The 21,096-nt window shown below is 40.6% G+C and overlaps 1 pseudogene; it reads right to left on the reverse strand.

Moving 5' to 3' along the window:
• Nucleotides 1-16,971: 16,971 nt before the first annotated feature.
• LOC115526247 lies at nucleotides 16,972-17,988 on the reverse strand (annotated as a pseudogene).
• Nucleotides 17,989-21,096: the final 3,108 nt, after the last annotated feature.

A 21,096-nucleotide genomic window follows, 5' to 3' on the forward strand; every position in this document is an offset into this window, starting at 1 on the left:
GGCCAGAGGTAAAACTAGAAAGCATGAAGAAAACGTTTGAAAGGAGGAAATATGAGGAATTTGTGGTCCAAGAAGTGTGGAAGAGCCAGGTGGGGTTTATCAGGAATGATGGCCTCACTTTTGTGCCTGGGGTGCACTGTGGCAAGGCCAGGGGAAAGTTGCTTCCTAAGCCTCTATAGACTGACTCTGAGGCCTCCTGCCTGGCCTTGTCCTCAGTGTCATGGATGATGATTTTGCTTTCCTCTCAATGTAAGCTCCCGGAAAGCCAGCAAACAGCATTCTTCCCGCGTGCTGCTGGAGCTGCAAGTGCTGATTTCCCCCCCCAACCCCCCCAAGCCCAGGCATCGAGGACGCACTTGAGCACTGCTTGTTGAGCAGGCCAAGGAGGAATAGGAAGAAGATGGGAGGAGGCTGAACATTTAGTTGGGCTCTGGGAGCAGTAATTTCAAAGTGTTGACCAGATTTTTGTGTAATTAAGGGAGCAGATAGGAAAAGATCCAGAGTCCTAGGGTTTGAACAACACAGATTACATGAAAATAGCTAACACCTATTGGACATTTACCATATGGCAGGCAGTGTTTTCAATGCTTTCATGGATTCACTTTTTAAAATCTTCTTAATTGTGCCAGTGAAGGAAGTAAGGCACAGAGAGGTTAAGTCTAGTTCCAGGTCACACAGCTAGTAAATGGCAGAGCAGAATTTGAACCCAGACAGTCAGACCCTAAAATGCATGCTCTTAACTTTAGGATGACCAACTGTTCCCTTCCCGGCTTGCCTGAGACTTCCCTGGAGTTTGCACTGAACATCTGGTGTTCCAGGAAACCTTTGGGGCAGATCACTTCACTCTTACTACTAACTACATAGAAGATTGGAGAAGCCTTATAGATTGTGGAGCAGCTAGGAAATGGTCTTCCTTCTTATCAGTGTATTGTCTCTGAAAACCACATTTATGTTGGTGTTCCTATAACCACCTTCTGAATACTTAGAAGAATAAAGAGGCACAGCTGTAAATTCACAGGGAGACTTCCAAAGGAAGTGGCTTTGGATTTCCAATGCCCACCATGGAATGTCTTTTTGAAAAATCTTAGAGCATTATTTTATACAGAATAATCCAGACTTTGGGAAATGTGCCATTAGTGGGGTTGAGCAAGGGCCAGATGACATTGTGGGAGGGGGTAGAAGTCCTTAGAGTGGGGGACTTTCATAGCTGGAGGGTGGGATTGAGAAGCTGAGAGTGAGGTGAGCGGTGGTCCATGATAGGACAGAGGGGCAAGAAAGAAATGCAAGTTGGCGGAGCACTGGCCAAGAAGGTGGTTAAGGACCAAGCTTCTTGCCAAATGCCAGAGTGTGTTCATTGTTAAGGGGCTTAACAAGCTGTCACGTGAACTGTAGTTTGCCCTCCTATTTTGTATTTTAGGATCACTCAGGTAAGTTCCTCAAGGGGCTCTTAGACCCTAAAGCAGTCAAGAAAGGAAATGGCAGAATAACAACCCCCTCGAGGAGAGGCAGAAGGGATGAAAAATACCGTGAGGGATGAGCAGATCAGTTAACTCGCTGATGAAAGTCTTGAGAGAGATGAAGAGGTGTTGCCAGAGTCACATCAGTCAGACTTAGGAACCAACTGGAAGTGGGGAAAGACAGAGGAATGGATAGTAATTTCAGAGTTTTTGTTAGCCAGGATGACTGCACTGGTGCTCCTAAAAGCTGAGCAAGGAAGAGCAGGGTTGGGGTTCTAGGAGGCCCGATTAATTAATTGAACTTGGATGTGGGGAGGACTCCCAGATGAAGAGGTCCCCAGTCAACAACCTGAAGTCAGATGGAGAGCTCAGATGAAAAATTAAGGCTGGAGGTGACTATGTGAGGATTAGAAATTTATAGAGGGCATGAGACAGAGTCTTAAGGAGCAGATGGCAATGAAGGAGACCGAGGAAAAGAGGGGAGGGAGGGAGTGTGAGAGCCAGGAGCAAATGGAGTTCTGGAAACCAGAGGAGAGGCTTGGTTGCTCTGGAGGCTTCGAGGTAAAGGGCTTTACAGACAGCAGAGGCCAAAGACCAACGGAGCCAACTCACCCTACAAGTAGCAGAGGAGGGGACGGAGAGGAGGTTGAGGATGATGCCAGAGCCGTGTGCTCTCTGCAGAAAGAGCCTCACCTCCACCACTGGAAAAGTCAAAACCACACACAGAGCTGCTTTATCTCTGCCCTGTCCTCACAAACTGGCAACGGTGTTCGTCTCTCTTCCTTCAGTTCCCAGGGAGAGATGTCTCTTTTGTTCTTAGGGCGTCTTGTACTTCTCACTCTCTCCCCTCAGCGTATGAAAAAGTTCATCTCTGTTAGGAGAAAATAAGCTCCACCTTAACTTCCTATAACCCTCTAGCTTTTCATCTTTCTCCTCACATTTATTTATTTATTTATTTATTTATTTATTTATTTATTTATTTTTAAAGTTTATTCATTTATTTTGAGAAAGAGTACGAGCAGGGGAGGGGCAGAGAGAGAGGGAGAGAGAGAATCCCAAGCAGGCTCTGCACTGTCAGTGTGAGCCTGATGCAGAGTTTGAACTCACAAACCGTGAGATCATGACCTGAGCTGAAATCAAGAGTCAGGCACTTAACAGACTAAGTCGCCCAGGCACCCCTCTCCTCATCTTTAAAGCAAAGCCTTGGGCATGTCTTTATTGAGCAATAATCACTGGCTCACTGATTGAGCTCCTCGATGGATGGAAAGTGTTGCTTTCCAGTGGGGAGACCATGTCTTTTTCATCTCTGTCCCAGTGACCAGCTCTGAGCCCACAGCCAAATATGTGCTCGGTAAGTGTTGTGTTGAAGGAATAAATGCATGCACAAAGGGATTTTAAGAAACATTCTCATTTGCAACCTAGAGCAGCCCTTGGAAGTGGAATGAAGGAAGGAAGGAAAAATGAAACCCATTAAGGCTCAGAGATCCCAGGTGATTTGCTTAGTCTCACTTGACAAGAAGAGCCAGACCTGAAATTCAGGTCTTCTAACACTCTTCCATCCACACCACAGTTTTCTCCCTCACCGACTCTGCCCACCCCTCCTCCCCAACACACACAAGAGGCAACAATGGACAGGCTCCAAACATTCTTAGTCTCAGCAGTAATACTAAGAGTTAGCATTTATTGAGCACTTACTACATGCCAGACATGATTCCAAGGCTTTTTTCTTTACTGTTCACAGCAACCCTAAGAGATGAATACTGTTTATTAACCCTGCTTATAGATGAGGACACTAAGGTTTAGAGAAGGTAACTCATATTCTTAAAGTCTCATAGATATTAAATGATAGGGCTGGCATATGAGTGAACCTAGGTTGTTGATGATAATTGGTGGAGTTCAGGTCCAATCTCAGGTTTTCCTGCCTCCAAATCCCCATCAAGCTCCGGTCTTCTCACCCCCAATTCACCATGGAAACCTGTAGTGGTGTCCTGTCGGGGTGCAGCCTGCTGTGGCTCTCGGTTCACCTCTGAAAAGGTAAGGCACCAAGGCACTGATCTATGAGGCTGAAGGGGAGGGATGGATAAGTAGACCCATGGTTCCAGAGGAGGAGCCTGAGGAGATTCCCAGTGGGCAGTCATGTCCACAGACACCAAGGAGGAAACAGTGAGAAACCCAGAACTCAGGGAGGACCCCAGGGAGAGAGGCTGGGTGGAGGGGACAGTGTATGAACATTTTTATTTCTATGGCTCTTGGTGTTTCTTAGAGAGCAGTCACAGCTGCTGAGGGATTCATTTTACAGATGACCCGTTAGAAGCTTAGAGAGAACAAGTCAGGGTTCAGGTCAGATTTCATCCCAGGGGCACCAATAGGCAGAAGCTGGGTATTGCTGACTGGGATGACCAGGACTCAGCTGAGGGGAAGGGACTCTTGTGATGTGGGGGTTATATAGGCACTCAGGGATCACCCAAAGGAGGGAAAGGGCACTTGGGTGACCATGGGAGAGCCAGGGATCTGATTCAGGAGCGGGTGTGTGTGTGTGTGTGTGTGTGTGTGTGTGTGCGTACACACACACACACACACACACACATTGCTGAGGTACTTACTTGTCCGGTGTGGGTGGCTCAGGATCTGGGACAGGAGGTGACTCCAGTGTGGACTCTGCTGTGAATAGCCGAGACCCACAGAAGCGAGGGTTGTCTCCTCCGGGGAGGTATCACCGCTCTGTCTTCTGGAATCTGGAAATAGAGGAACTGGAAATCTCCTCTTTTCCTCTTTTGCTGCTTTCTTTGGATTTAATGTTTTTTCTTTATGATTCAATTCTTCTTTCTTTTAATGCTCATTTGTTTTTGAGAGAGCAAGAAAGAGAGTGAGCGCATGTGCGTGTGGGAGAGGGGCAGAGAGTGACAGAGAGAGAATCTTAAACGGGCTCCATGTTCAATGAGGAGCCTGATGTGGGGCTTGATCTCACAACCCTGAGATCATGACCTTAGCTGAAATCAAGAGTCAGACACTTGACTGAGCACCAGGTGCCCTGATTCGATTCTGCTTCTTAGCTTATTAGCTGTGCCTTATTCCTTGTGTCATTTTACAGGTTGCTTTAGCATTTATGATGCATATCTTTAACTTACCACAGTTTATTTTAAATTGTTATTATGCCACTTCAACAAACAGTATGAAATCCTGACAGCAAGGTTCTTTTATTTCCTCTCTCCCAGTATTCATGTTACTGTAGTTCTATGTTTTATTTCTACATAAATTATGAAGTCCACAATACATTGTATATATTTTTGGCTTTCTGCAATCCATCATATCCTAAAGAGATTTAGAAAAGAAAAAAAATTATGGTTGAAAAATTCATTCATGTTGCATGCTACTGTATTTTATTGTTTTTAAAATTTTTTTAATGTTTATTTATTTTTGAGAGACAGAGAGATAGAGCGTAAGCAGCAGGGGACAGAGAGAGAGGGAGACACAGAATCTGAAGCAGGCTCCAGGCTCTGAGCTGTCAGCACAGAGCCCGATGTAGGGCTCAAACTCATAAGCCGTGGGAACATGACCTGAGCCGAAGTCAGACACTTAACCAACTGAGCCACCCAGATGCCCACCCCTTTATTTTTAAAAATTTTTAAATGTTTATTTATTTTTGAGAGACAGAGAAACATAGTGTGAGCAGGGGAGGGACAGAGAGAGAGGGAGACATAGAATTTATTGTTTTAAATTTTTTTTGTTTATTTTTAAAGTTTGTTTATTTATTTATATATATATATATATATATATATATATATTAGATAAAGGTATTCTTTAATCCCCATTACCTATTTTACCCATCCCCCTGCCTATCTCCCCACTGGTAACATCAGTGTTTTCTCTATAGTTACGAGTCTGTTTCTTGGTGTATCTATCTTTTCCTTTGCTCATTTGTTTTGTTTCTTAAATTCTGAATATGAGTGAGATCATATGGTTTTTGTCTTTCTCTGACTGACTTATTTCATTTAGCAAAAATACACTCTAGCTCCATCCATGCTGCTACAAATGAAAAGATTTCATTCTTATTTATGGCTGAGTAATATTCCATTGTGTATATATACCACAATTTCTTTATTGATAGGCACTTGGGCTGCTTCCATAGTTTGACTATTGTAAATAAAACTGTAGTAAATATAGGGGTGCATATATCCCTTTGAATTAGTGTTTTTGTATTTTTTGGGTAAATATCAAGTAAATATGCAGTACTGGATCATGGGGTATTTTTTAACTGTTTGAGGAATCTCCATACTATTTTCCACAGTGTCTGTACCAATTTGCATTCCCACCGACAGTGCATGAGGGTTCCTCTTTCTCCACTTTCTCACCAACACTTGTTGTTTCTTGTGTTTTTGATTTTAGCCATTCTGACAGGTGTGAAGTGATATCTCATTGCAGTTTTGATTTGCATTTCCCTGGTGATGAGTGATGTTGAGCACCTGTTCATGTGTCTCTGTTGGCCATATGTATGTCTTCTTTGGAGAAATGTCTGTTCATGTCTTATGTCCATTTTTAAATTGGATTATTTGTTTTTGGAGTGTTGAGTTGTATCAGTTTTTTATATATTTTGGATACTAACCCTTTGTTGGATATGTCATTTGCAAATATCTTCTCCCATTCTGAAGATTGCCTTTTAGTTTTGTTGATTGTTTCCTTCGCTGTGCAGAAACTTTATTTTGATGTAATCTGAATAGTTTGTTTTTGCTTTTATTTCCCTTGCTAATGTTAGAGAAATTACTGCCTGTGCTCTCTTCTAGAATTTTTATGGTTTCAGGCCTCACATTTAAGTTTTTAATCCATTTTGAGTTTATTTTGTGTATGTATAGAAAGTGGACCAGTTTCATTCTTTTGCATGTAGCTGTCCAGTTTTCCCTATAACATTAGTTGAAGAGACTATTTCCCATTGGATATTATTTGTCCTTTGTCAAAGATTAATTGACCATATAACTGTGGGTTTATTTCTGGGTTTTCAATTCTATTCTATTGATACAGGCATCTATTTTTATGCCAGTACTATACTTTTTTAATTTAATTTTTATTTAAATTAAAAAAAAATTACATCCAAGTTAGTTAGCATTAAGTGCAACAATGATTTCAGGAGTAGCTTCCTTAATGCCCCTAACGCATTTAGCCCATCCCCCTCCCACAACCCCTCTAGTAACCTTCTGTTTGTCCTCCATATTTAAGAGTCTCTTATGTTTTTGTCCCCCTCCCTGTTTTTATATTATTTTTGCTTCCCTTCCCTTATGTTCATGTGTTTTGTATCTTAAAGTCCTCAAATGAGTGAAGTCATATGATATTTGTCTTTCTCCAACTAATTTCGCTTAGCAAAATACGCTCTAGTTCCATACATGTAGTTGCAAATGGCAAGATTTCAATGGCATTTTTGATTGCCAAGTAATACTCGATTATATATATATATATATACCACATCTTCTTTATCCATTCATCCATCGATGGACATTTGGGCTCTTTCCATACTTTGGCTATTGTTGATAGTGCTGCTATAAGCGTTGGGGTGCATGTGCCCCTTCGAAACAGCACACCTGTATCCCTTGAATAAATACCTAGTAGTGCAATTGGTGGGTCATAGGGTAGTTCTATTTTTAGTTTTTTGAGGAACCTCCATACCATTTTCCAGAGTGGCTGCACCAGTTTGCATTCCCACCAGCAGTGCAAGAGATCCTCTTTCTCTGCCTCCACGTCAACATCTCTTGTTGCCTGAGTTGTTAATGTTAGCCATTCTGACAGATGTGAGGTGGTATCTCATTGTGGTTTTGATTTGTCTTTTCCTGATGCTGAGGGATGTGGAGCATTTTTTTCATGTGTCAGTTGGCCATCTGGATGTCTTCTTTGGAGAAGTGTCTATTCATGTCTTTTGCCCATTTCTTCACTGGATTATTTGTTTTTTGGGTGTTGAGTTTGGTAAGTTCTTTATAGATTTTGGATACTAACCCTTTATCTGATATGTCATTTGCAAATATCTTCTCCCATTCCACCAGTTGCCTTTTAGCTTTGCTGATTGTTTCCTTCACTGTGCAGAAGCTTTTTATCTTGGTGAGTTCCCAATAGTTCATTTTTGCTTTGGTTTCCTTTGCCTCCAGAGACGTGTTGAGTAAGAAGTTGCTGTGGCCAAGATCAAAGAGGTTTTTGCCTGCTTTCTCCTCAAGGATTTTGATGGCTTCGCTTCCTGTCTTACATTCAGGTCTTTCATCCATTTTGAGTTTATTTTTGTGTATGGTGTAAGAAAGTGGTCCAGGTTCATTCTTCTGCATGTCGCTGTCCAGTTTTCCCAGCACCACTTGCTGAAGAGACTGTCTTTATTCCATTGGATATTCTTTCCTGCTTTGTCAAAGATTAGTTGGCCATACGTTTGTGAGTCCATTTCTGGGTTCTCTATTCTGTTCCATTGATCTGAGTGTCTGTTCTTTTGCCAGTACCATGCTGTCTTGATGATTACAGCTTTGTAATACAGCTTGAAGTCCGGGATTGTGATGCCTCCTGCTTTGGTTTTCTTTTTCAAAATTGCTTTGGCTATTCAGAGTCTTTTGTGGTTCCATACAAATTTTAGGATTGTTTGTTCTAGCTCTCTGAAGAATGCTGGTGTTATTTTGATAGGGATTGCATTGAATATGTAGATTGCTTTGGGTAGTATGGACATTTTAACAATATTTGTTCTTCCTATCCAGGAGCATGGAATCTTTCTCCATTTTTTGGTGTCTTCTTCAATTTCTTTCATAAGCTTTCTATAGTTTTTAGTGTATAGATTTTTCACCTCTTTGGTTAGATTTATTCCTAGGTATTTTATGGTTTTTGGTGTAACAGTAAATGGGATTGATTCCTCTGGGTTTTCCAGGGCATCATGTCATCTGCAAAGAGTGAAAGTTTGACCTCCTCCTGGTTGACTTGGATGCCTTTTATTTCTTTGTGTTGTCTGATTGCTGAGGCTAAGACTTCTAATACTATGTTGAATAACAGTGGCAAGAGTGGATGTCCCTGTCTTGTTCCTGACCTTAGGGGGAAAGCTCTCAGTTTTTCCCCATTGAGGATGATATTAGCGTTGGGTCTTTCATATACAGCTTTTATGATCTCGAGGTATGCTCCTTCTATCCCTACTGTCTTAGAGGTTTTTATCAAGAAAGGATACTGTGTTTTCTCCGCATCTATTGAGAGGATCATTTGGTTCTTGTCCTTTCTTTTATTGATGTGAAAAATCACACTGATTGTTTTCAGATAATGAACCAGCCCTGCATACCCTGTATAAATACCACTTGGTGTTGGTGAATGATTTTTTTAATGTATTGTTGGATCCAGTTGGCTAATATCTTGTTGAGAATTTTTGCATCCATATTCATCAGGGAAATTGGTCTATAGTTCTCCTTTTTAGAGGGGTCTCTGTCTGGTTTTGGAATCAAGGTAATGCTGGCTTCATAGAAAGAGTTTGGAAGTTTTCCTTCCATTTCTATTTTTTGGAACAGCCTGAAGAGAATAGGCGCTAACTCTTCCTTAAATGTTTGGTAGAATTCCCCTGGAAAGCCATCTGGCCTTGGACTCTTGTCTATCTGGAAGATTTTTGACTACTAATTTTTCTTTGCTGGTAATGGGTCTGTTCAAATTTTCTATTTCTTCCCATTTCAGTTTTGGTAGTGTATATGTTTCTAGGAATTTGTCCATTTATTCCAGATTTCCCATTTTATTGGCATATAGTTGCTCATAATATTCTTTTATTATTGTTTTTATTTCTGCTATGTTGGTTGTGATCTCTCCTCTTTCATTCTTGTTTTTATTTATTTGGGTCCTTTCCTTTTTCTTTTTGATCCAACGGACTAGGGGTTTATCAATTTTTTTAATTCTTTCAAAGAACCAGATTCTGGTTTCTTTGATCTGTTCTGATTTTTTTTTTTTTTTTTTTGGTTTCAGTAGCATTAATTTCTGCTGTAATCTTTATTATTTCCTGTTTCTGCTGGTGTTGGGTTTTATTTGCTGTTCTTTTCCCAGCTCCTTAAGGTGTAAGGTTAGGCTGTGTATCTGAGATCTTTCTTCCTTCTTTAGGAAGACCTGGATTGCTGTATAATTTCCTCTTGTGACCACCTTTGCTGCGTCCCAGAGGTTTTGGGTTGTGGTGTTATCATTTTCATTGGCTTCCATATATTTTTTAATTTCCTCTTTAAAAAATTAATAATAATTTCCTCTTTAACTTCTTGGTTATCCCATTCATTCTTTAGTAGGATGTTTTTCAGTCTCCAAGTATTTGTTACTTTTCCAAATTTTTTCTTGTGGTTGATTTCGAGTTTCATAGCGTTGTGGTCTGAAAATACGCATGGTATGATCTCAATCTTTTTGTGCTTACTTAGGGCTGATTTGTGTCCCATTATATGGGCTATTCTGGAGAACATTCCATGTGCACTGGAGAAGAATGTATATTCTGCTGCTTTAGGATGAAATGTTTTGAATATATCTGTTAAGTCCATCTGGTCCAGTGTGTCATTCAAAGCCATTGTTTCCATGTTGATTTTTTGAGTATATGATCTGTCCATTGTAGTGAGTGGGGTGTTGAAGTCTTCTACTATTATGGTATTACTATTGATGAGTTTCTTTATGTTTGTGATTAATTGATTTATATATTTGGGTGCTTTCACATTTGGCGCATAAATGTTTACAATTGTTAGGTCTTCTTGGTGGATAGTCCCCTTGATTATGATATAATGCCCTCTTCATTTCTTTATACAGGCTTTATTTTAAAGTCTAGATTGTCTGATATAAGTATGGCTACTCCGGCTTTCTTTTGTTGACCATTAGCATGATAGCTGGTTCTCTACCCCCTTATTTTCAATCTGAAGGTGTCTTGAGGTCTAAAGTGGGTCTCTTGTAAACAGCATATAGATGGATCTTGTTTTCTTATCCATTCTGTTACCCTATGTCTTTTGATTGGAGCATTGTGTCCATTGATGTTTAGAGTGAGTACTGAAAGATATGAATTTATTGCCATTATGATGCTTGTAGAGTTGGAGTTTCTGGTGGTGTTCTCTGGTTCTTTCTAATCTTTGTTGCTTTTGAGATATATATAATCTTTTCTCTCCTCAGAGAATCCGCCTTAAAATTTCTTGCAGGGCTGGTTTAGTGGTCACAAACTCCTTTAATTTTTGTTTGTCTGGGAAACTTTTTATCTTTCCTTCTATTTTGAATGACAGCCTTTCTGGGTAAAGAATTCTTGGCTGCATATTTTTTTCTGATTCAGCACATTGAATATATCCTGCCACTCTTTTCTGGCCTGCCAAGTTTCTGTGGATAGGTCTGCTGCAAACCTGATCTGTCTTCTCTTGTAGGTTAGGGACTTTTTTTCCCTTGCTGCTTTCATGATGCTCTCCTTGCCTGAGTATTTTGTGGATTCGACTATGATATGCCTTTTTGATGGTTGGTTTTTGTTGAATCTAATGGAGCTCCTCTGTTGCTTCCTGGATTTTGATGTCTGTGTCTTTCCCCCGGTTAGGAAAGTTTACCGCTATGATTTGCTCACATAACCCTTCTACCCCTATTTCTCTCTCTTCCTCTTCTGGGACCTCTATGATTCTGATGTTGTTCCCTTTTAATGAGTCACTGATTTCTCTAATCCTTAAATCGTGCTCTTTTGCCTTAATCTCCCTCTTTTTTTTTTTTTTTGCTTCATTATTCTCTATAAGTTTGTCCTCTATATTGCTGATTCTCAGTTCTGCCTCATCCATCCTTGCCACCGCTGCATCCATGCATGATTGCAGCTCAGTTATAGCATTTTTAATTTCATTCTATTTTTTACTTCTTTTATCTCTGCAGAAAGGGATTCTAATCTATTTTTGAGTCCAGCTAGTATTCTTATTATCGTGATTCTAAATTCTGGTTCAGATATCTTGCTTGTATCTGTGTTGGTTAAATCCCTGGCTGTTGTTTCTTCATGCCCTTTCTTTTGGGGTGAATTCCTTCACTTTGTCATTTTGAAGGGAGAAAAGGAATTAATGAGGTAGAAAAATTAAAATTAAAAAAATTAAAATTAAAAAAATATTAAAATGGGGCACGTGGGTGGCTCAGTCGGTTGAGTGGCCGACTTCAGCTCAGGTCATGATCTCGCGGCCCGTGAGTTCGAGCCCCGCGTCAGGCTCTGTGCTGACAGCTCAGAGCCTGGAGCCTGTTTCAGATTCTGTGTCTCCCTCTCTCTGACCCTCCCCCGTTCATGCTCTGTCTCTCTCTGTCTCAAAAATAAATAAACGTTAAAAAAAAATTTTTAAAAATAAAAAAATATTAAAATTAAAAAATTAAAAACACACACCCACAAAATCTAATAAATGATGCAAAATCCTAGGTGTGTTTTGGTCTGTGTGTTCAAAGTGGTTTGATAGATTAGAGAAAAAAAGGGGGGCGAAAGGAAATTGAGAATTTGAAAAAATGAGTACACTGAAGTAGACTAAAACGATGGGAGTAAAATAGAATTTGAAAAAATTTACACAAAAGTAAAGAATATAGTAGAAAAAATAAAAGAAAAACATTTTTAATATAAATTTAAAGTAAAAATGAAGTTTTTCTCTTTCTGTATTCAAGAAAAAGAAAATAAACCAAAAAGAGAAAAAAGAGGGAAAAACAGGAAATCATTTGAAAATTTGAAAAAGTGAATACACTGAAGTAGACTCAAAATAAAATGATGGAAGTAAAATAGAATTTGAAAAAATTTACACAAAAGCAAAAAATATAGTAAAAAAATTAAGGAACAATATTTTGAATAAAAATTGAAAATAAGAATGAATTTTTTCTCTTTCTGTATTCAAGAAAAAGAAAAGTGAAAAAGCGAAAAAGAAAAAAAAAGAAAATTGAATAGATGGACCTGCTAGCAGATTGAAATAGGACTGAAATTACTTCGTTTTCCCCTAGAAGTCAGACTATGAATCGATTTATAGTCCATAAACTAAGCAGGCAGTGAGACTTGTGTTCTGAAGAGCAAGGTTGGCCCAGTTGGGCAGGGCTTAGTGTAGTGGCTCCGTCCTCCACTAGATGGCGCTGCTAGCCTATCGCGGTTGAGTGTTGTAGCGCTCGCTCGTAGGTGCATATGCGCATGCGTGGGAGTGGTGAAAATGGCGTCACCCAGCCCCACAGTCTCTAGTATTGGGACTCTGTTCTCCCTGGTTAGCAATTGCTCACCCATCCTCTGTCTTCAGCTTTTGTCCACTCCCCTCTTTTTCACTGTCCGTGACCAAGCCCCAGGCAGTACTTGTCTCCCGTGTTTTGTCTCAGGTGTGGCTGTTTTCCCTGGCCCCTTACTTCTTTTTTTTTTTTTTTAATTTTTTTTTTTTCAGCGTTTATTTATTTTTGAGACAGAGAGAGACAGAGCATGAACGGGGGGAGGGGCAGAGAGAGAGGGAGACACAGAATCGGAAACAGGCTCCAGGCTCTGAGCCATCAGCCCAGAGCCCGACACGGGGCTCGAACTCCCGGACCGCGAGATCGTGACCTGGCTGAAGTCGGACGCTCAACCGACTGCGCCACCCAGGCGCCCCTGGCCCCTTACTTCTGAAGGACTGCAGCTTTGACCCATTCTGCCCCTCTGTGGGCGGGTCTCACTGAGCAATGGCTGAATGCCGGCTGCACCCAGGAACGCTTGCTGGACCCTGCTGCTGCCTGTGCCCCGAGACTGCAGCCGGGTGCCAGCCCACCCCAGAAAAAGTTTGCGAGATAGTGTAGCAGCAGCATCTCAGGGATTATGGAAAATCACAACACACATCTGGCACCAGGCTTCACCCTCAACAACCTTGCCCCAGCACCAGCGAATGTGGCTGCCTTCCGGGGTCTGCTGGGACCAGGTGGCTTCAACAGTCTCTACCAAATGTCTTTCCAGCAGTGGAACCGCTTTTCCCTGTGTGGCCCGAGAACCTCCTGGACCCCACTTTGCTCCTGGGGATTTGCCCTTCCCACCAGAGCACCACCAGGTATGGAGCTGCGGAGTTGCAGCCTTTGCGCTCCCCTTGTTTACAGTCTTAATGGAATTTAAACCCTCTCCTTTCTCCTTTCTCCCTTTTTAGTTTAGTCCCTGCGGCTGTTTCCAATTTTCCACTTTCTCTCCAGCTGCTTTTGGAGAGGAGTGCTTTTCCCATATTCTCTCCATCCGACCCCCCCACCCAATCTCTGTCCTCTCTCCACCTGCAAAAGCGGCTCCCTGCCCACTGCGGCCCCTCGCCCCCCAAGTTCACCTCTCTGTGCCACGTACCTGCTGAATTCTGTGGTTCCATTTGTGCAGATTGTTGTGTTAATCCTCTAATCAGTTTTCTAGGTGTGTAGGATGGTTTAGTGTTGGTCTGGATGTATTTCATGGACCTGAGACACACAAAAAACTTCCATGCTGTTCTGCCATCTTGGCTCCTTCCCTGTGCGTAGAGTCTTAATGGAATTTAAACCCTCTCTTTTCTCCTTTCTCCCTTTCTTGTTAAGTCCTTGCAGCTGTTTCCACTTTTCCACTTTCTCTCCAGCTGCTTTCGGGGTGGGGGTTCTTTTCCCATACTCTCTCCTCCCCTCCCCCCAGTCTCTGTCCTCTCTCCACAAGCAAATCAGCTCCCTGCCCTCTACAGCTTCTCTCTCCCCCACAGTTCACCTGTCCGCACCACGTACCTCCTGAGTTCTGTGGTTCAGGTTGTGCAGATTGTTATGTTAATTCTCAAATCAGTTTTCTAGGTGTGCAGGATGGTTTAGTGTTGATCTGGCTGTATTTCATGTGCGAGAGACACAAAAAAGACTTCCTTGCTGTGTCACCATCTTGGCTCCTCCCCTCCAGTACTATACTGTTTCAATTATTACTGCTTTGTAATAGAGCTTGAAGTCTGGAATTGTGATACTTCTGGTTTTTTCTTTTTCAAGATTGCTTTGGATTTTCGAGGTCTTTTGTGGTTTGATACCAATTTTAGGATTGTTTGTTTTAGCTCTGTGAAAAATGCTGTTGGTATTTTGAGAGGAATTGCATTAAATGTGTAGATTGCTTTGGGCAGTATAGACATTTGAACACTATTTGTTCTTCTAACCCATGATCATGGAATGTCTTTCCATTTCTTTGTGTTGTCTTGAATTTCTTTCATCACTATTTTGTAGTTTTCAGGGTACAGGTCTTTCACCTCTTCAGTTAAGTTTATTCCTAGATATTTGATTGTTTTTGGAGCAACTGGAAATGGGGTTGTTTCCTTAAATTCAGTTTCTGCTGATTCATTATTAGTGTATAGGAATGCAACAGATTTCTCTACATTGATTTTGTATCCCACAACTTTACTGAATCCATTTATCAGTTCTAGTAGTTTTTGGTGGACTCTTTAGGGTTTTCTGTATTTAGTATCATGTCATCTACAAAATGTGAGTGTTTTATGTCTTCCTTCCCAATTTGGATGTCTTTAACTTTTTTTTTTTTAAAGTTTTCTGTACTTTAGGGAGAGAGAGACAGAGATTGAGAGAGAGAGATCGAGAGAGAGAGAGAAACATCGAGTGCTTGTGTGCAAGCAAGGGAAGAGCTAAAAGAGTGGGAGACCCAGAATCTGAAGCAGGCTCCAAGCTGTTAGCGCAGAGCCCAATGTGGGGCTTGAACTGGAGAACTGTGAGATCATGATCTGAGCCGAAAGTTGGACACTTAACTGACAAGTTAAGCCCCCCAGGCACCCTGTCTTTTATTTCTTTATATTGTCTCATTGCTTCTAGTACTATGTCGAATCAAAGTGGTGAGTGGACATCCTTGTCTTGTTCCTGATTTTAGGGGAAAATGTCTCAGTTTTTTTTTTACCATTGAGTATGATGTTAGCTGTGGGTTTTTCATATATGGCTTTTATTATGTTGAGGAATGTTCCCTCTAGACCTACTTTGCACAGGGTTTTTATCATGAATGGGTGTTGTACTTGTGAATGTATTTTATTGTCTATAGCATTCTAATGTATGAATGTACCATAATGTATTTACACATTTTATTGCCAAAGGACATTATATTATTTCTAGTTTTTCACAATTAGGAACAATGCCACTGTGAATATTCTTGTACATGTATTTTGATGCCCATGTGTCTGAGGATATTTTGGGGGTTAAGAGGTATGCATATCTTTAGTTTCACTAGATAATGGCAAATTGTCCTCAAAGTGGTTCAGCAATCTACAATCTCATTAGTAGTGCATTGAGAGTTTTCGTGGTCATCTTCTGGGAAATTTTGAAATACATATACAAATATGGTATGTTTATACAATAGATGTGTGAAGTTGTACAGTGCACAACCTGAACATCTATATGTGAGAGGCTGGAGGTCAAATGCCTTTTCTTATGCTTATTTTCTGAAGTGACTGTTCAAGTCTTCTGCCTATTTTACTATTGTCTTTTTCTTACTGATTTGTAGTTGTTCTTTATATATTCTGGATACTAGTTCATTGTTGGTTAAACCACCTACAGGTCCTCTGATGGACTTCCATTTGCTGACCATTAACCTTCTTAGAACAGTCTCCTCTCTGGGCTTTGGTGAGGCCACTCTCCCTTTAGTTTCCTCTTGCCTCTCTAACCCTCATACACAAACTCAATCTTCTGGAATCTCTTGTGTCTGTCTTCCACTCCTCATTTCTGCTGTTACCAGTCAGGCCCAGGCCACCGTCAGGTCCAGGCCACCGTCATCTCCAGTATCCCAGCCTCCAGGCTTGTGTCCTTCTGATCCACATTCTACTAGGGCTGCAGAGCCATCGTTCCAAAACACAGGTAGGATCTTGCCACTTTGCTGCTTTGGACTCTTTAAATGGCTAAATACTGCATGGAGTAAGCACTCAAACTCCTTATCACAACAGATGAGGCCTTCTATCACTTGGCCTCTGCTTATGCATTCAGCCTCCTTCCCTGCCAGGCCCCCACCTGCCCCTGTGCCAGGGAAACTGGGCCTGGCTGGGAGTTTCCCACTCAGCCGTGTACCCATGCCTCTGTGCCTTTGCCTGCCCTGCTGTTATGGCCTGGAATTCTTTTTCTTCTATCTCTTTCCTCTTCAGTAAACACCTTATCTTGTCTTTCAAACATAACTCAAAGTGACCTTCTCTGTGAAGTGTTCTTAGTAATTGTCTTCCTCTATGTTCCCACAGAGTTTTTACATAAAGGTATTATTGAACATTACCTGTCTTTATAGTTTGGAAGCTTTATAGACTAGAGCCTCCTTCAGGGAAGAGACCAGTTTCTTTTTCTTTGCAATCATGGGGTTAGCATGATGTATGTAAAATAGATGTCTGACGAATGAATGTGAGAATGCATGAATATCACATGCAGAAAGAAGGGGAGAAAATTTAGAAGCTAGAGACACAAGCTTCCTTTAGAGTTGGTTACTGTATAATTCTGGATGAGTAGCTATTTTCAGAAAATGGATAAAAAAGATTTTCAAAGATGAATGCAGATAGTCAAAGCCAAAATACAGCAGGGATGACTCATTTGCACATATACCTACTTGATAGTGAGAGTACTTGTAGGACCTACAAGTCCCAAAGAGTCAGGTGGGAAGCTCCCTGTGTGAGGGCAGGGGCTGGGGCTTCTCAGGGGGGCTAGTAGCTCTGCCTTTTGGAACAGAGTTGGAACAGAGTTGCCAGGTGCTGCCTGATTTCCTTGGTCCCGGCCCCATAGATGACAGGGTTAACCAGACATGGGAGCAGCAGGTAGAGGGCGCTGAGCGAGTTGTGCATGGCCAGGGAGGCGGTGGGAGCCACACAGTAGATGATGGATGAGGACATGGTGGAAGAGTAGACGGTGAAGATGACCAGCAGGTGGGAGCCACAGGTGTTCAGGGCCTTGGAATGTGCTCTGCCTGATGAAATCCAGAAGGCAGCATGGATAATGCGAGAGTAGGAGGCTCCAGGTAGCAGCATGTCCAGGACTCTGTTGAAGATGTGGACAGTGAGACCCACAGTCTTGTTCGGGGAGATGTCCCCACTGGAGAGCTTCATGAGGGCCATGTGCTCACAGGCAAAGTGGTGGATCAGGTCTGAGCAGCAGAAGTGAACCTGGGAGGCAAGCCCCACGAGGGGGGGCAAGAATGCAAGTGCTCCTGGCAGCTGCCGCCCCCACCAGGCCAGCCAGCAACTGACCCGTCACTATCTCAGGGTAGCACAGAGGGTAGCAGATGGCAATGTAGCAGTCCAGGGCCATGACCAGGAGGATGTTGCAGTCAAAGACAATGAGGAAGTAGATGCAGAACATCTGGAGTAGACAGCAAGGCGGGGAGATGCGGTTGAAGTGGGTAGAGAAGCTGAACAGCATGGTGGGCATCACGGTGGCGGCAACACAGATGCTGACAGCCAGGAGAAGGGAAATGAGCAGGTACATGGGCTGGTGCAGGCTCTGCTGGGCCACCACCATGTGGGTGACCAGGGCATTGGCAGAGATGATCACCAGGTAGAGGCTGAGGAAGGGCAGCACCAGAAGGGCGCGAGTGCTCCTGCAGCCCAGGGAAGCCCACCCAGAGGAAGCTGGTGTAGGACCCGTTGGAGCTGCTGTTGCTCCATGCCAACATCTTCCTTGGGAAGCAGAATGGTCTGGGAGCAGGATGGTCTGGTTTCCGTACCTTGACCCCTACTAGGGCCTGCCCCACCTTCACCAGGCTTTGGTCTTCATGAGTCAATATTCCTGGAGAAAAAAATGAGAAGCTAAGGGTCATAATTTAATGACAGATGAATCTTTCAATAAGTTTTTGCATTTCAAATATATTTCTCAGGGTAGATTTCGGATGTAGGATTATTGGGTCAAACAATCTGAACATTTTTGAGCATGCCAAGTGGATTTCTGAGAAAGCTGTATCAGTCTCATGTCTGAGTCACTGGTGCCAGTATTAAATTAATATGATTTAATAATTTTTATTTTCGTAATTTGATGATTGAAAAATACTATCTCATTGTAATTTGCAGGTTCTTGTTTGTGAAATATCTGTTCATTATACTTTGCCCATGTGTATAAGGTGTTAAGTATTTCCCTTAGCAATTTAATTATTATAATTAATTATTCCTCTTTCATCCACTGAAACAAAATTTTCAAATCTCGTATTTTTATTTTGTTTCTGATATTAAGACTAAAAGCTTTAAATTTATAAAATGAAATCTATGAGCATTTCTCCTTATGAGTTGGTTTTAAGCTTGGCAAGTCTTTTCTCATTCAAAGATTTTGTTCCCCTTTAAAATATGGCATGATTTTTTCATATTAAATTTTGATCCACAAGAAATTTGTTTTTGTCACAAAGTGACAATCTAAGTTGGTATATTCCTCCCCAGGTAACTAAATACATTGTTCTTGTTTCAGCTTCTCCATTGCTTTGTGTTACTATCTTTATCCTAGATTAAGTTCTTGTATGTCATGGGGTTGTTTTACAGGTAGTGATGCCTGATTGTTCTTGTGCCAATACCATACATTTTTTTAAAAATAAAAGCTTTATTGAGGTATAATTTGCAGACCATACAGTTTACCCATTTAAATATACAATTCAATGTTTGGTTTTTTTTTTTTTTTAGTAAATTCACAGAGCTGCACAACCATCACCACAATCAACATTTTCATCACATCAAATAGACACCCTTTACCAACTGACAGTCACTCCCCGTTTCTCCCAATCCCCTCAGCCCGAGGCAACCACTTTCTGTGTCACTGGACTGGACTATTCTGAATGTCTCATATAAATGGAATTATACAGCATGTGGTCTTTCATGGCTGGCTTCTTTCACTTAGCATACTGTTTTCGAGTTTCAATATGCTGTAGCCATGAGTATGCCATTTCCTTTTAGTGGCTGAATAGTACTCCATCATGTGGATAAACCTCATTGTATTGATCCACTCATCAGTTGATAGATATTTGGGCTGTTTCCACTTTTTGGCTCTTTTCAACAATGTTGCTGTGAACACTAATGTACAAGTTTTTATGTACACATGTTTTCATTTCTAGGAGTAGAATTACTGGGTATCTATATACTCTCTGTTTAATCTTTTGAGGAAGTACCATATTGTTTTCCAAAGCAGCTGCACCATTTTACTTTCCCACCAGCAGTGTATGAGGGTTATAATTTCTTCATGTCATTGTCAACAGTTATTATGATCTTTTTAAAAATTCTAGCCATCCAAGGTGTTCTGATTTGTGTTTCTCTGGGGGCTAATGATGTTGAACATGTTTTCATGTGCTTTTATTTGGAGAAATCTCTATTCAAATCCTCTCCCTGTTTTTATGAAAAAAAATTTTTTGAACATTTATTTATTTTTGAGAGAGAGAGAGGGAGACAGAGCACAAGTGGGGGATGTTCAAAGAGTGAGACATAGAATCTGAAGCAGGCTCCAGACTCTGAGCTGTCAGCACAGAGCCCAACTTGGGGCTCAAACTCACAGACTGCGAGATCATGACCTCAGCCAAAGTCGGATGTTCAACTGACTGAGCCACCCAGGTGCCCCTCCTCTGCCTATTTTTAATTGAATTGTCTTATGCTATTGACTTGTAAGAGAGTACTCTACTATTTTAGCCACTATAGTTTCATCACTTATTTTTCTTTTTAATGAAACTTACCTTTATAAGTACTTTGATTAAAATTAATTTTTGTTATTCTCAAGTTTTATTCTTCCAAACTTTAGAAACATTTAGCCAATTTTCAGAAACAATCCCATTGTGATTTTTAAAAATTGGGATTTCGTTAATCCTATAAATTAATCTGTGGATGACATTGATAACATTCAGTCTTTCCATCTACTATCAAAGTACGGCATTCTGAAAAAGTCTTGATTTACATCTCTCAACAGTTTCTTAGTTTTATTTGTACAGGTCCACGGCAGCGGGCACTCTATCTACTTCACTCACAGTTATGTTCCACACACTGAATGTAGAATTTGACACATAAAAGATACTCAGTATTTTTTGAATAATGAATAGGTCCCCCTCATTGCTCTTAAGTGTATTGTAAGTGTTTTGCTATTTGCTACCATTGAGAATACAATATTTTCTATCATTTTTTTGAATTGGCAATAATTTTATATAGAAATTTCTTGATTTTGTACATTTGTACATTTATCTTCTATATTATATATATATTACATATTGTACTTTTAAAAATTCCCTTATTAACTGAAAACTATTTTCAGTTGATTTTATTGAATATTCAAAGGAGAATTATCCTTTTTCATCTTTTTTTAAACTAGATTTTTGTTTCTGTTTTATATTGTATTTCATAAAAAAAAACTTCCGGAACAATATTAAAGAATAACGATAAGAAAAGGTATATTTATTTTTCCCCAATTTTATTAGAACCCCTGTTTCTAATGTTAAGTACAAAGTTGCTTGTTCATTTGAGAAAAATATTATTTTTTATGTTAATAAGATACTGTTCTGTTTCTAGTTTTTGATAATGAACAAAATGGGACGTTGTGTTTAACGTTTTCAAATGTTTCTTTTTTGGAAGCAACTATAATGAGCCAATGTTTTTAAAATTTGACTTGTTGACAAGTAGATATCTCACACAGTGTTTATATTTTTAAATTCTTTTTTTTTTTTTTTTTTAAATTCTGCTGACATTCTGCTAGTATTTTATTTAGAATAGGTCTACAAGTTTCTTTTTCAGAACAATTTTTATGAGGTTTTAGTATCACAGCTATGCCA

Source organism: Lynx canadensis, chromosome D1 (genome assembly GCF_007474595.2).
Source record: "Lynx canadensis isolate LIC74 chromosome D1, mLynCan4.pri.v2, whole genome shotgun sequence".
NCBI classification, from domain to species: domain Eukaryota; kingdom Metazoa; phylum Chordata; class Mammalia; order Carnivora; family Felidae; genus Lynx; species Lynx canadensis.